Source organism: Macrobrachium nipponense, chromosome 37 (assembly GCF_015104395.2).
Source record: "Macrobrachium nipponense isolate FS-2020 chromosome 37, ASM1510439v2, whole genome shotgun sequence".
NCBI classification, from domain to species: domain Eukaryota; kingdom Metazoa; phylum Arthropoda; class Malacostraca; order Decapoda; family Palaemonidae; genus Macrobrachium; species Macrobrachium nipponense.
The window spans coordinates 46,251,076-46,264,724 of record NC_061097.1 but is presented as its reverse complement, the minus strand read 5'-3'; the positions used below and the strand labels follow the sequence as shown (position 1 = coordinate 46,264,724).

Sequence of the window (13,649 nt, the reverse complement as noted above, 5' to 3'; positions counted from 1 at the left end):
GGGCGGGGGCAGTCACCATGATGGGTTTGCCGTTTGTAGACCCCTACGGAGAACACGCGCACCTGATTTCATCGTACGTACCAGGAGGTCCCGGTGTGTGCTCTAGGTTTTAAAATTTGCCGATCCGCTCATTCCAGAGTCGACGCGGGTCTTCTCCTCTGAACAGCAACGAGATACAGTTGGATTTGGGTGGCTATAATTAGAATACCTTCATTAGTATTGATAATGGTGGTGACAGCTTATTTTTAACTCATGGCTGCGGAGAATGTACGAAGGGAAAGGCAGAGAATGTTATTTTTTAGTCCATTCTTTTTGTTTCTGTAACTGGGGCGAGTTTTACAAGGATTAGGACGTCTCAAGACTTTTTATTCTAGTACCATCCTTAAGAGGAGACATCGTGGTGCTCCTAATTATTTCTAGGTAGCAGGTTTTGTTTACTGTTCTTTCACAGTGTCCCTCCTAAGTGATTTTGTCTAGCTTTCTTTTAAACTCTTCCACATGTTGCTGTTTACAACTTCTCGGTGGCAAGTTTTTGATTCCACGTGTTGAAATTATTGTCTTGTATGAGAGAGATGGATTGATTGATTAGTTCTTACTGGCGTCGCAACAGAGAGGGAGAGAGAGAGAGATAAGATGACAGAAACATTCAACTAATGATATTATTTTTCTTTTTAAATTGCAGATAATAACGGTGAAAGAGCGAAGTCAGTGGTTTTTGCAACATCAGATAGCTTGCAAGTAAAATCAGTCGAGGTCAGTACTTTTCTATTGATAGTTACGGTGTGGAAGAATGGAAAGGTCTACATTTATTTAGTAAGGCCCAGAAATAGCAAATAAAAGGCCTTGGTGCTAATTCTAATATACATGTCGGGCGTAAGGTGTGGGCACTCTCTCTCTCTCCTCTCCTCGTCTTCTTCTCTCTCGTCTCTCCTCTCGTCTCTTTTCGTCTCTTCTCTTTTTTCTGTCTGTTTTTTGCTTACTCCTGAGATTATTACCATCTTTTCAGAATTGGTTTTTGCCTACCTCTCTCCTCTCCTCTGGTCTCTCTCTCTCTCCTCATCCTCTCCTCTCCTCTCCCCTCCTCTCTCTCTCTCGCTCTTGCTTGTACTCAGTGAACATTCTACCATCTTTCTGAAATGTAGTACCATCTCCCTCTCTCTCTCTCCTCCTAAACGGCCATTAAAATCCCGCTTTATAGGAACCATGAACAGCCTTCTCTCCAATGTCAAAATGAAACAACCTTCCTCTCTCATGAAAGTTGGAGATTTTTGAAAGCCGATGATGGGAAACAGACAGTGGCTATTAATAAACACTCTTAAGATAGTGGTTTCCTAAGCTCAACAGGTATATAAGAATGGCGTCAGGTGTAGTCATTTGTGGGGGGCGTTTGCGGCTTATCCCCCTCCCAAGAGCTGCATCACCTGGAGGGCCAGGTCAGGGCGTAGTGAAGTCACGCTGCTACCGTTTCATTCAAAATGTATACTCCACAGGTCCACTTCAGTCATCTTCTGTAATTGATTTGAGTTTTACATTCTTTCGAAATACAACCATAGTTTTGATTTTTATTTTTAAATAAATTAATTCTACATTTAAAAATTATTTAAATTAATGCCAAAACAACTGTGCTGTGTTTTGGTTTTTATTCAAATAGTAGAAAAAAGGAGGGGTGGGGATCCTTTTTTCCGATTCCCTAGTGATGAGGAAACAAGGACGGAAATGGGTTTTCATCGTTTGTAATAGAAAGGAACTACTATAACCCTACTACTCGTCGCATATGCAGTAAACATTTTGAAGAAAATGCATTAAAATAAAAGAAGACCTGCAAGCAGGAACTACCTTGGTATTCAGCGAGCCCCAAGCAACTGAAATTCCAGCGTATGAATGTGAGGACGAAAGCCGTCTGCAGCTTTTCTTGGGAAACAACATCTAAGCTTTAGATTTTTATGAAAGTCAGGAACTATTGACGCGCAATATCCCGGGAAATAGTACAAGGGACGTCTTCTAAAGATGCCGACTCCTGGTTTGATGTGTTCAATTCAAGGGTACCTTATGGACCAAGGAAAAAAATCTATAAATACCTTCATGGGAATGCAACCTGATCTGAACAAAGAATAAAATCCTTGACAATATGAAAGTGGTACTGCTGAAACCAATACGGATTTTGTTTAAGCAAAAGAATAAAAGAAATCTGATCAGTTTCCAAAAGGGACTTATTGTGGTCATGCAAATCCTTGCCAAATGGTTGCCATTGATAGTTTGAAAAAGTAAATATGATGTTAGTCATACATAATTACCTCCAGACTTATAACCAAGATGGACTGGAAAAATGGTTTGGCTGTCTTAGACAAACTGGGATTGCAACCGATTATGATCATGCTTACAGCCAGATGAAGTCAAACACAGAATGAAGGTATCTTTTACACTTGAGGCAAAACAATAAACTCTAATAACTGGCAAAAAATTTGTAACTTCGATGAAGGTAGGTGCGATTCTTCAAATATGTCCGGAAGGAATGTTCAGTCAAAAGAAAAGTTATGAAAAATAAATGACTCAAAATTTTTTTAATTCCGCCGATCTTGAAAGTAGAGGCTTATGATTTCTTTCCCTTTGCAACTGGTGTTTTGCCTTTCTACTGAAGATGAGAAGATTCCGCCAGAAAAGAAAGTTCAAGAAAACACTTTGAAAAATGAAATTTCTATGAAATAAGCTTTAGAGAATGTTGCATGACGAAGAAAGGACCTTATCGAATAATGTTGGATGGTTATTGTGGCATCTAAATTTTCCAGATTAATCAGTTTCTTATGGAATGTAAACTCAAAATAGTTGAAAGGTACCTGGTTATTAGTGCAGTAGGAGCGACATGATGATAAATTAACGGAACTAAGTGCCGAGTTATTTGAAAAATTAAAGGTAACGGAAAAAATGTTTCAAACATACAATGGAGAAAATACACTGAGACCAGGCAATGGGAGTATTATGCGACTTGGCACGCCATATTGAAAATTGTTTTATCCTTGCCCTTTTAAAGTAATATTGTTTTTTGTCAGATGTCAGACGTTTTTTAGGATGAGAGCTCTGAATGCCCAAATTTTATCAAATAGGCAAAAAAAGAAAAAAGTGCATAAAATTAAACTAAATAATGCCATGAAAATTTTAAAAATTGTGTTTGTTTTCACTTTTACTAAGTATTTTTCATTTCCATTATGAAGCCAGATACTGTTATGTTTTATCTATGTCTATCTATGTTAGTTATTAATAAGTGATTGTTAAATTATACATAAGCATTTTGTAAATAAATGCCAAGTCAAATGCAAATTGAATATTTTTTTAAGTCCTGTGCAAGCATATTAATTTAAGGTTTCTAATATATATTAGAGAGCCAAACATTATCAATCTATGATTTTGTATGTGTAGTACAATGACCTATATGAATTCAAAAGAACACCAAACGTATACAAGGATAACAGAGTGAAAAGGACATTTACAGGCCTAATCTCTTCGACCCAAGGTACTTAAGTTTCCCAAGGTAGTACTTGCCTTGACCGCTCCCACCCTGGCCTCCAGGCCTGTCACGGAAATACCCCACAACTACCCCCCGCGACCAAAGTGACTGTACCTCTCTCCCATTATTCTATATACCTTGATCCAGCTATCCTTCATTTTCACTGAACGTCGAGCATTGTCGCAACGGATCGGGCGATTCATGAGGAACTAAACTTAATGAGAATACTAGTTCGCTCGGCCCATTCGTAGTATTTCAGTCTCTTGGTCCCGTGGTGCTATTTTTAGGTGACGCGACCAATATAGCGACGCCCTGACGGTCGTAGGTTCAGTCGTGTTTGTGGTTTGCAGGTTTCACTTTATATATTTATACTATTCAGGGGGCGATGTTTTTTTAATTGACAGGCGATATAGCAAGTCTGGAGAGGTGAAAATGGGGATATGATAGAAATTTATCTCTCTCTCTCTCTCTTAGTATTGCCGGCGAAGATAAACCAATCTTGACCTAGATATCTTTGTTATGTGCTACATCAGAGCAAAGTCATCTTCAGGAATTATCTCTCTCTCTCTCTCTCTCTCTCTCTCTCTCTCTCTCTCTCTCTCTCTCTCTCTCTCTCGTGAAGCAGAGTTGGCTTGATTTTACGTGTGCTACCTGACAAACGTAGAAGTCATTTGTATTTCTAAACCAAGGGATGCTTTGTGTTTAGAATGCCAATGAACCTTCAATCTGGCTCCGTCTGGCTCCTAGGACATCTGGTTTAGGCTAAGGCTAAGGCCCCACCGAATCCGTGCTTTTACACACACACACACACACACTGCATATTCCAAAGTGATCTTTTAAACTCACCTAACCAATTCTAGTTTGAATACTGCTGACACACTGCTACACTATGTGAAACTGACAGTTCAAGAAATCTGGCTTCTTCAAACAACGCGTTGGCAAACTAGTTTAATCTGAATTTTAATTAGGCTAGAGTTAACCCACCTCCCTCAATTCGGGGGTTTTTGATCCCGGTATAAAATCCTGTTCATCCCTCATCTCACGAGCTGCCCAGAAGTGAGAGACCGTAGTTGATAAGACTATAATATATATATATATATATATATATATATATATATATATATATATATATATAAAGATTCTGGGCATTTATGAATTTCACTTCCATGATTAGAAACTCAGCCTCTTTATCCCGCCTTGTAATCGAAGCGAAGCAGCAGTTTCTTGTATGATTTCAGGTTTTCATGTATTGTAAATGTAAATTTTGTAATTTGTTACTGTAGATAGTATGGCAGGTAGAAAGTTAGATATTTTCCTTTTTAACTTAGCCTTTTAGCTAAGCGCATGATATGAATGATAGATATAATAACTCAGTCGCAAATCGTCCTCTCTGTAAATGTGATTCGATTTGCATTCAGCCTGAGAATCACAGCAGCTAAAAATAGCACGCATGAAAACTCGGTGCTTTGCAGAATTGCAATGACCCTGTGTGGCCTTTCTGGCGCTGGAATTTCAATGAGGAAATGCTGAATCATTCGATATTTTTGGCAGAACTGAAAGTGTTGCAGCTCCTCCAACTCATTGATATGAAGAGTTCGACTTGATCACTTATTCTGCTGATTGAAGGACTCGGTGGCTATTTTTGATTGGGTGAAATGACAGAGCCTCAAATCATCCGATGAATCCCTGTCCCCTTTTTTATTGTTAGTATTATTTTTTTATGAATCTAAAAGGTGTTTAACTGTCTTGTTTCGTAGTGATCACGTGACTTTCTAGGAAACAATAATCTCCACGGCGATGTTAATAATGTTTTCAAAGTCTAGAGAGCTTCACACATTGTACAGCAAAGAAATTCACAATCTCGAGAGAAACAGTTTGTGTAATTAGAAAACTCCACGATGGTATAGCAAACTGTATCGCTGTGTAAAAGACAAAAGCAATGACATTTTAACTTCAAACACCGATGAGGAACACCGTTCAAGTGTTCGAAAGTCTTTCCCTTTGTCCTTTTGACTTAGTAAGACAGTTTTATATCTAATTGTGGATTTTTATGACATTGATTTTTATGACACTGATACAATGATTGTTTGATCTGTCTTTTGTTTAAACTAATGAACATAGTAATATATAGACCTCCTAATACTAAAGAGTTTGACTTAATAATAGAAAAATTGGATGATATATGTAGAAATCACAAGGACTGGACTATTCTCCTATCTGGAGACTTCAACTTTCCTTTCGTAGACTGGAAAGAACGAATAGGAGATTGTGGATGTACTTATACATATAAAAAAGAGAGTAATAGTAGTGCAGAAGATAAGAGGCAATTCGAAAAGCTATTAGATATGCTACTAGAATACAACATTCAACAAATAAATCACCTGCCAACAAGAAAGGAAAATACTTTAGACCTAGTATTTGTGAACGAGATGAATTATGTTAAAGAAATAATAGTTTATAATGCGAGTATTTCAGACCATAATGTCATAGAATTAACAGTCCATTCCAAAGCAAGTGAAAACAGAGATAAGCAAGAAATGAAAAAGTGGGAAGGATATGGAAAATACAACTACAGTAAAAATATAAAATGGTCAGAAATAAATGAAGAATTAAACAAAGATTGGGATAATATTTTCGTAAGTGATGACATAAAGGTAAATACGGAGATATTATATAAAATATTAGAGAAAATAGTGGATAAATATATACCGAAGAAGAAAAGTAAACATCAGTCATGCATACCAAGAGACAGAAGGATCTTGTTCCAGAAAATCAGAAAGTGGAAAAAAGGTCTAGCAAAAAAAAAAAAAATGCATGGAAAGTTTATAGAACTAAAAAGTAAGATAGCATGCAGAACAAAAGATTATACAATCAAAAGAAAATGAAAAACGGACTTGGAAGAAAAACCCTATTAAATATCAAGCAAAATCCCAAACTATTATACTCATATTGCGAAGAAGATGAATAAAAAGAAGAATAGAAATAGGCCCTCTAAGAATTGAAGGGAGATTAACGAATGAAAAAAAATAAAAAAAGGAAATTTGCAACATACTGGCAGAACGATATAAGAGAGAATTCACCCCTAGAATAGATAATGAAGATAATGATATAGAAGTAAGGGATGAAAATAGTGAATATTTAGCTGACATAGATATTAATGAAGCTGATATTGTGCAGGCTATTAATGAAATTAAAAATGGAGCTGCTGCAGGGCCTGATGGAATTCCTGCTATTTTGTTAAAGAAAGTAGTTCATTCTATCGCAAAGCCACTTGCAATATTATTAAGACAAAGTCTAGATACAGGCAAGATTTATGATGAGCACAAATTAGCATATTATTACCCCTACTTTCAAAAGTGGATCAAGACTAGAGGCAGTAATTATAGGCCTGTGAGTCTAACATCACATATGAAAGTGTATGAAAGGGTAATGAAGAAAAATATTATGAAACATTTAATAAAAAATAATTTGTTTAATAAAAAAGGACAACATGGTTTCGTACCCGGAAAAAGTTACACAAACCCAACTGTTAGTCCCCACCGTAGAGAACATATTCAAAAATATGAAAAGCGGAATGAAACAGATGTGGTTTATTTAGACTTTGCAAAAAGCTTTTGATAAAGTAGACCATAATATATTAGCGAAGAAAATTAGAAAAACACAATATCGTGGATAAAGTAGGAAGATGGTTAAAAGAATTTTTACACAAAGAAAACAGATAGTTATGCAAAACGACGAGAAATCGAATGAAGCCCAAGGTATATCTGGTGTGCGCAAGTAACGGTGTTAGCTTTTGCAATACTGGGTGTTGGTTATTATGATTGAGAGACATAGACAATAATGTTAAGGATTCGTAGTGAGTAGTTTCGCAGATGACACAAGAATAAGTAGAGAAAATTACTTGTGATGAAGATAGAACGCTCTAACAAAGAGACCTTAAACAAAGTATATGATTTGGGCAGAGGTAAATAGGATGGTATTTAACTCTGATAAATTTGAATCAATAAATTATGGAGACAGAGAAAGAAAGCTATATGCATATAAGGGACCTAATAATGAGACAATCACAAATAAAGGAAGCAGTTAAAGACCTTGGTGTATGATGAATAGAACATGTTTTAATCAATGATCAAATAGCAACTCTGTTGGCAAAATGTAAAGCAAAAATGGGAAGGTTGTTACGGCACTTCAAAACAGAAAGGCTGAACACATGATTATGCTTTTATAAAACATATGTTCGTAGGCCACTTGAATATTGCAATATGATATGGTTAACCCTACACTATCAAAGATAATTGCACAAATAGAGAGTGTACAAAGGTCCTTTACGGCTAGAATAGAAGAAGTTAAAGACCTTGACTACTGGGAAAGACTACAATTCTTAAAAATTATATAGTCTAGAAAGGAGAAGAGAACGCTACATGATAATTCAGCATGGAAACAGATAGAAGGAATAGCAGAAATATCATGGAACTAAAAATATCAGAAAGAGCAAGCAGAGGTAGATTAATAGTGCCCAAAACACATACCAGGAAAAATAAGGAAAGCACACAGGACATTAATCCACTACGCACCAGCATCGATAATGCAGCGTTCTATTCAATGCGTTGCCAGCTCATCTGAGGAATATATCAGGATTGTGAGCGTAGATGTGTTTAAGAATAAGCTCGACAAATATCTAAACTGCATCCCAGACCATCCAAGATTGGGAAGATGCAAAATATACCGGAAGATGTACTAGCAACTCTCTGGTAGACATTAGAGGGTCCTCACACTGAGGGACCTGGGGCAACCCGAACAAGATGTAAGGTCTGTAAGGTAAGGTAAGGGGCTGGCGAAGGAAGGAGGCGGTTGGAATTCGAAGGCGCTAAGAAGCAGCCAATTTGCTTTGCTCTTGCTTTGCTTTGCTTTGCATTGTTTTTTCTTTGTTTTGTTTTGCTTTGCTTTTGTTTGCTCGCCTTTGCTTTGTTTTGCTTTGCATTGTTTTTTCTTTTTTTTGTTTGTTTTGTTTTGCTTTTGTTTGCTTTGTTTTACTTTTGTATAGCATTGTTTTGTTTTGTTTTGCGTTGCATTGTTTCTTCTTTACTTTTGTTTGTTTTGTTTTCTTTTGCTTTGCTTTGCTTTGATTTCATTAATTTGCTTTAATTTGCTTTCCTTTCATTTCCTTTGCTTTAGTTTGCTTTGCTTTGCTATGCTTTACTTCGCGCCGCGGACATGGTAGAATCTAGAAGCGTCGGCGGCCTTATTCGGTCCTGCAAGCTTGGCTGAATACTGACAAGTTTAGTAGTTATATTTAGAAGAAGCAGAATCTACAATCACTTCTCTCGTCATTTTCTTCATTCCTGGTGATCTGGAGGTGTCCAGTGGCTAGTGGCCGTATCTGGAATGTTCTCAGTATCTATTTCATATAATTAATTTCCAGCGAATATTTCGTCGATTCCCGACCACCAAATCCGAGAGATTTGGATGATTTTGACGAATTGCAAAGATGCCACACGAGAAGCTTGCCCCGTGAGGTGAGTAGCGCCATCAGTGCACCCCATACGGTGCACTGTATGCATTATTTCAGGTTCTTTGCAGCGCCCCTTAGATCCCTAGCTGCAACCCCTTTCATTCCTTTTACTGTACCCCATTTCATAGTCTCTTCTATCTTACTTTCCACCATCTAGCAATGGTTTCATAGTGCAAATTTTTTGAGGTTTTACTTCAGTTACACCTTAAAATCCTGTGTACTCTCGATTTCCTTTTCAGCCCTGAATGACCTCATAGGTCCTAGCGCTTGGCCTTCGGCCTAAATTCTATATGCTATGCTATTCGATACAGAAGCTTCGGTTTCGTGTCCTTCTTCGATGAACTCTTTACGGCTCTGAATAGCTTATAACCCTGAAATGCTGCTGTTTATTTATTTTTTTTTTTTTTACAAATCATTGCATATAATTTGGTTTTCTGTCCAAAGATGACAACAAATTGAGTTTCAGGAACATTGTGATAAAACTTTTTTTTTCTTTTTCCACATTCTTGGTGGGAAACTGACTTATATATGAAATAAAGAAGGACTGATTGGTTCATATCCCGGCTGATCGTGTATTAGCAATGGTGTCACAGCAGTCGTGTTCAGCGTGGCCGAAGAATAAGGTGACTCAGTGGCGTGATCGGTATGGTCTTGACCTGCCACCTCTGTGGCCGCGAGTTCGATTCTCCGGCATTGTATTGAGGTGTGAGAGAAGTGTATTTCTGGTGATAGAAGTTCACTCTCGACGTGGTTCGGAAGTCACGTCAAGCCGTTGGTCCCGTTGCTGAATAACCACTGGTTCCATGCGACGTAAAAACACCATATATACAAACAAACCTATAAATGAATCACTGCTCGTACCTAGATCCCGAAAGAGCCTTGTGGAATCTCTGATATTTTCGTCGACTGAATCATTTCATTTCAGCGTCAGTACTACTGTCGAGAAAGATGCTCTCATTGGAACCAGATAGAGTAGGATGCTCTCATTGGAACCAGATAGAGTAAGATGCTCTCATTGGAACCAGATAGAGTAGGATGCTCTCATTGGAACCAGATGGAGTAAGATGCTCTCATTGGAACCAGATGGAGTAGGATGCTCTCATTGGAACCAGATGGAGTAAGATGCTCTCATTGGAACCAGATGGAGCGAAGGGCATGTTGCAATGCAGGCTTACCGGAAGAGCGTCCAATGTTACAGTAGCAATAAGATCCAGTTAAAAGCGACCAGGAGCGTATAGAGCTTGTCCTTCAAGTATAGCAGCCTCGTGCTTTGGAGAGTAGAGGAAGTGTGAAATTATAACCAGCCAAAAGCACAGTTGTTGTAATATTACCTTGAGAGTGGCTGGCGTTCGAGAAATATAGGAAATAAGGAAATAGAGGCTTCTGATGGAACTCGTCTCCGTTTAACGGTACTAGAATCCTGCAACAGTTGAGGAAGACCCCTGACCACAAGGATGAAGAGGAAGATCGTATAATATTTACTCTTACGGTATGTACAATCATGGGGCTACTTTGGCTTTCATGTGCCAGTGTTATTGGGTACGACAGCTATACAATTGGGTCGGTGGCCTCGATGACGGGCCTTGTTTAGAACGTCTGGTCATCCATTGTTCCGTCTAAATCTTACTGGGTTCCTGCTTGATCTTCAGACCTCTTTCCCATTGTGGTTTGTTGTTGTTTTGTCACCCCTCTGCCCGTTATAATCCAATGCGCGGGTCACAGAGTCCAGGCAGGCAGGGTTTGGGCATTCTGTCAACCCCGGAGATCAATCTGGATTATCAGCTTCCGCAGCGCATATGGAGAGAGGGCTCTAGGGAACATGACTGGCGTTTATTTAACAGACTTTGAAGGATTTCGTCTCCAGCTCCCACTGGGCACTGGCGTCGAGTCAGTTTGGACCCCTTCGTGTTGTGGCTTCTGTGTGCGAGCTTACCTTTCTTCAAATTCACGCTCTGGTTCAAATTCATCAATAGCGATTTTGATATTAGCGTGAACGGCTCCATTGTTCGCCCCGCCCCAATGGGATTATCGAAAGTTCCTCAAATTTAGAAATGATTCACTCTACTATAATACCTTATAGACAGACGGAACGCTGCCCACCTGATCTCCGTGATCCACGCCCAAGATTAGCGGCCTGTAAATGGGCAGCAGATGGGCAGCAGAACCACAACAAACCAGAATGAACAAGAAATCTGAAGATCGGACAGGAACGTGATATAAAGTGTCTCTGGATAATTCTTGATGACCAGCACAGTCTGAATAACAAGATTTTCGTTTTTTTTTTTCTTGCTGCATTACTAACATTATGATGGTTTAAATGAAAATGGATAGGTCTTATTTATTCTTCATAGTCTACAGCACATAATTGTGATTATTATTATTCAGAAGATGAACCCTATTCATATAGAACAAACCCACCACAGGGGCCACTGACTTGAAATTCAAACTTCCAAAGTGTTTTTTTTACTATATTACTAACATTATATGATGGTTTAAACAAAAATCGATAAGTATTTTGTATTCCCTTCTAGTCTTCAGCATATAATTGTCAATTATTATTATTATTATTATTATTATTATTATTATTATTATTATTATTATTATTATTATTATTATTATTATTATTATTATTATTATTATTATTCAGAGGATGAACCCTGTTCATATATAACAAACCCACCAAAGGGGACTGACTTGAAATTCAAGCTTTCAAAGTTGTTTATTTACTATATTACTAACATCATATGATGGATTAAATAAACATAAATAGGTTTTATCTATTCTTCGTAGTCTTTAGCATATAATTGTGATTATTTATTATTTCAGAAGATGAACCCTATTCTTATAGAACAAACCCACCACAGGGGCCACTGACTTGACATTCAAACATCCAAAGAATATGATGGCGTTCAGTACGAGGTAAGAGAAGGTAAAGGGAAAAACAGAAAGAAGAGATCTCACTTATTTTATTTTTAAAAATGCATAAATAAATTAACAAATAGATAAAAGAAAATGTACTCTAATGCTAGGGGAATAGTATTTCGTATTCAGCCGTGATGTGAATTCAGGTATTGTTGATCACGTCCAAAAAGAGAGTTCCAGAGATCCTTTATCCCCACACTGTTGGACTGTGGAACAGCCTCCCTACTGAGGACGCCCTACTGACGATGCCCTACTGAGGATGCCCTACTGAGTATGCCCTACTGAGGATGTCTTGCATTCTCATAATATACTTACATTTTCTTTTCTATTGATGAACCCGTTGATTTTTTATTTTTTATTTTTTAGTAGTGAGATCTCTTCTTTGTGTATTTCCCTTTTCCTTCTCTTACTTTTTTCTGATGAACACCTTAATATTCTTTGGAAGCTTTAAGATTTTCAAGTCAGTGGCCCCTTTGGTTGGCCTGTTCCATGTGAGTATGGTTCGTCTTCTGAATAATAATAATAATAATAATAATAATAATAATAATAATAATAATAATAATAATAATACCACCTTAGATTTTAGTGTCACATTCTTGGTTTAATTTCAGGGGTTTTACGTTATTTTTCTTAACATAAAGTATATGAAAAATTATATAGTAATAATAATGATAATAAATACTTTACCGAATACGAAACTGAAGTACTTCATTGGAGCTGCTCGCACGTGACCCCTAAGGTCTGTTGTAGATTTCAGTGTGGTTTGGCAACCCACTCTCTCTTCTTCCCAGTTTTTATTTTTTCTTTATTTTTTATCCATTTGTGATGCCATCTGTCGAGATAAGCACAGATTCACATACCATTCAAGCCCAGAGAATGTCAAGGTTAAACCCGACAAATTAATAAACAGATTCCATTAGAAAATGTAGTGCCATCAGTGCACCTTGCGCGTTAAAATGTAGGCATGACTTGGCGATTCTTTGCAGCGTCCCTTTGGCCCCTACATGCAACCCCCTTTCATTCCTTTTACTGCACCTCCTTCGAAATTCTCTTTCTTCCATCTTACTCTCCTCCCTCTCCTGTCTCCTGACAATTGCTGCATAGTTGCATGCAACTGGGAGTTTTTCTTCCTATTACACCTTCCAAACCTTCCTACTCTTTCAACCTCCCTTTCAGCGCTGAATGACGTCATAGCTCCCCCCCCCTCCCCTCAGCGCTTTGGCTATGGCCTGAATTTTATGTTTGTTTTTGTCCTGTTGAAGGCGAGAACGAAGTCGTCTTTACTGAGGTCCGGAGGAAGAAGAACACGAAACCATAAACGCGTCTGTTAGAGTTCAGAGAATCGAGCGAAAGTTGTCTGACGAATCTCAAACTCGCCCAGACCTCCAATATGCCAGACACTAGTAGATAAACTTGACAGTGCGAATATTCCATCTATTGTAAATCTACACACTAAAAAGACTCAGATTCGTGTAAGAATCAATGTAACCTTAAAAATAAAGAATGACGGAATCATACCGAAGTGTCAGGAATAATGATGTGATCAGTCTCGCTTTTTTAAAGTTAGCAAAATTTCCCGCTTTTTTTATAGTTAGCAAAATTTCCCGCTTTTTTTAAAGTTAGTAAATTTCCCGCTTTTTTTAAAGTTAGTAAAATTTCCCGTTTTTTTTTTTTCATTTACTTTTATGAATTTTGTCCCGCTTTTTTTTTTTT

General features: G+C 37.7%; 1 long non-coding RNA gene across 2 annotated transcripts in view; it reads left to right on the top strand.

The window, feature by feature from the left end:
* LOC135209237 (uncharacterized) overlaps positions 1-13,649 on the top strand; it is a 108,674-nt gene that overhangs the window by 48,048 nt on the left and 46,977 nt on the right. For both annotated transcript variants that reach the window (XR_010313330.1, XR_010313331.1), the window contains exon 2: positions 683-753. This is a non-coding gene — a long non-coding RNA (uncharacterized LOC135209237). The remainder of the gene's footprint in view (positions 1-682; positions 754-13,649) is intronic.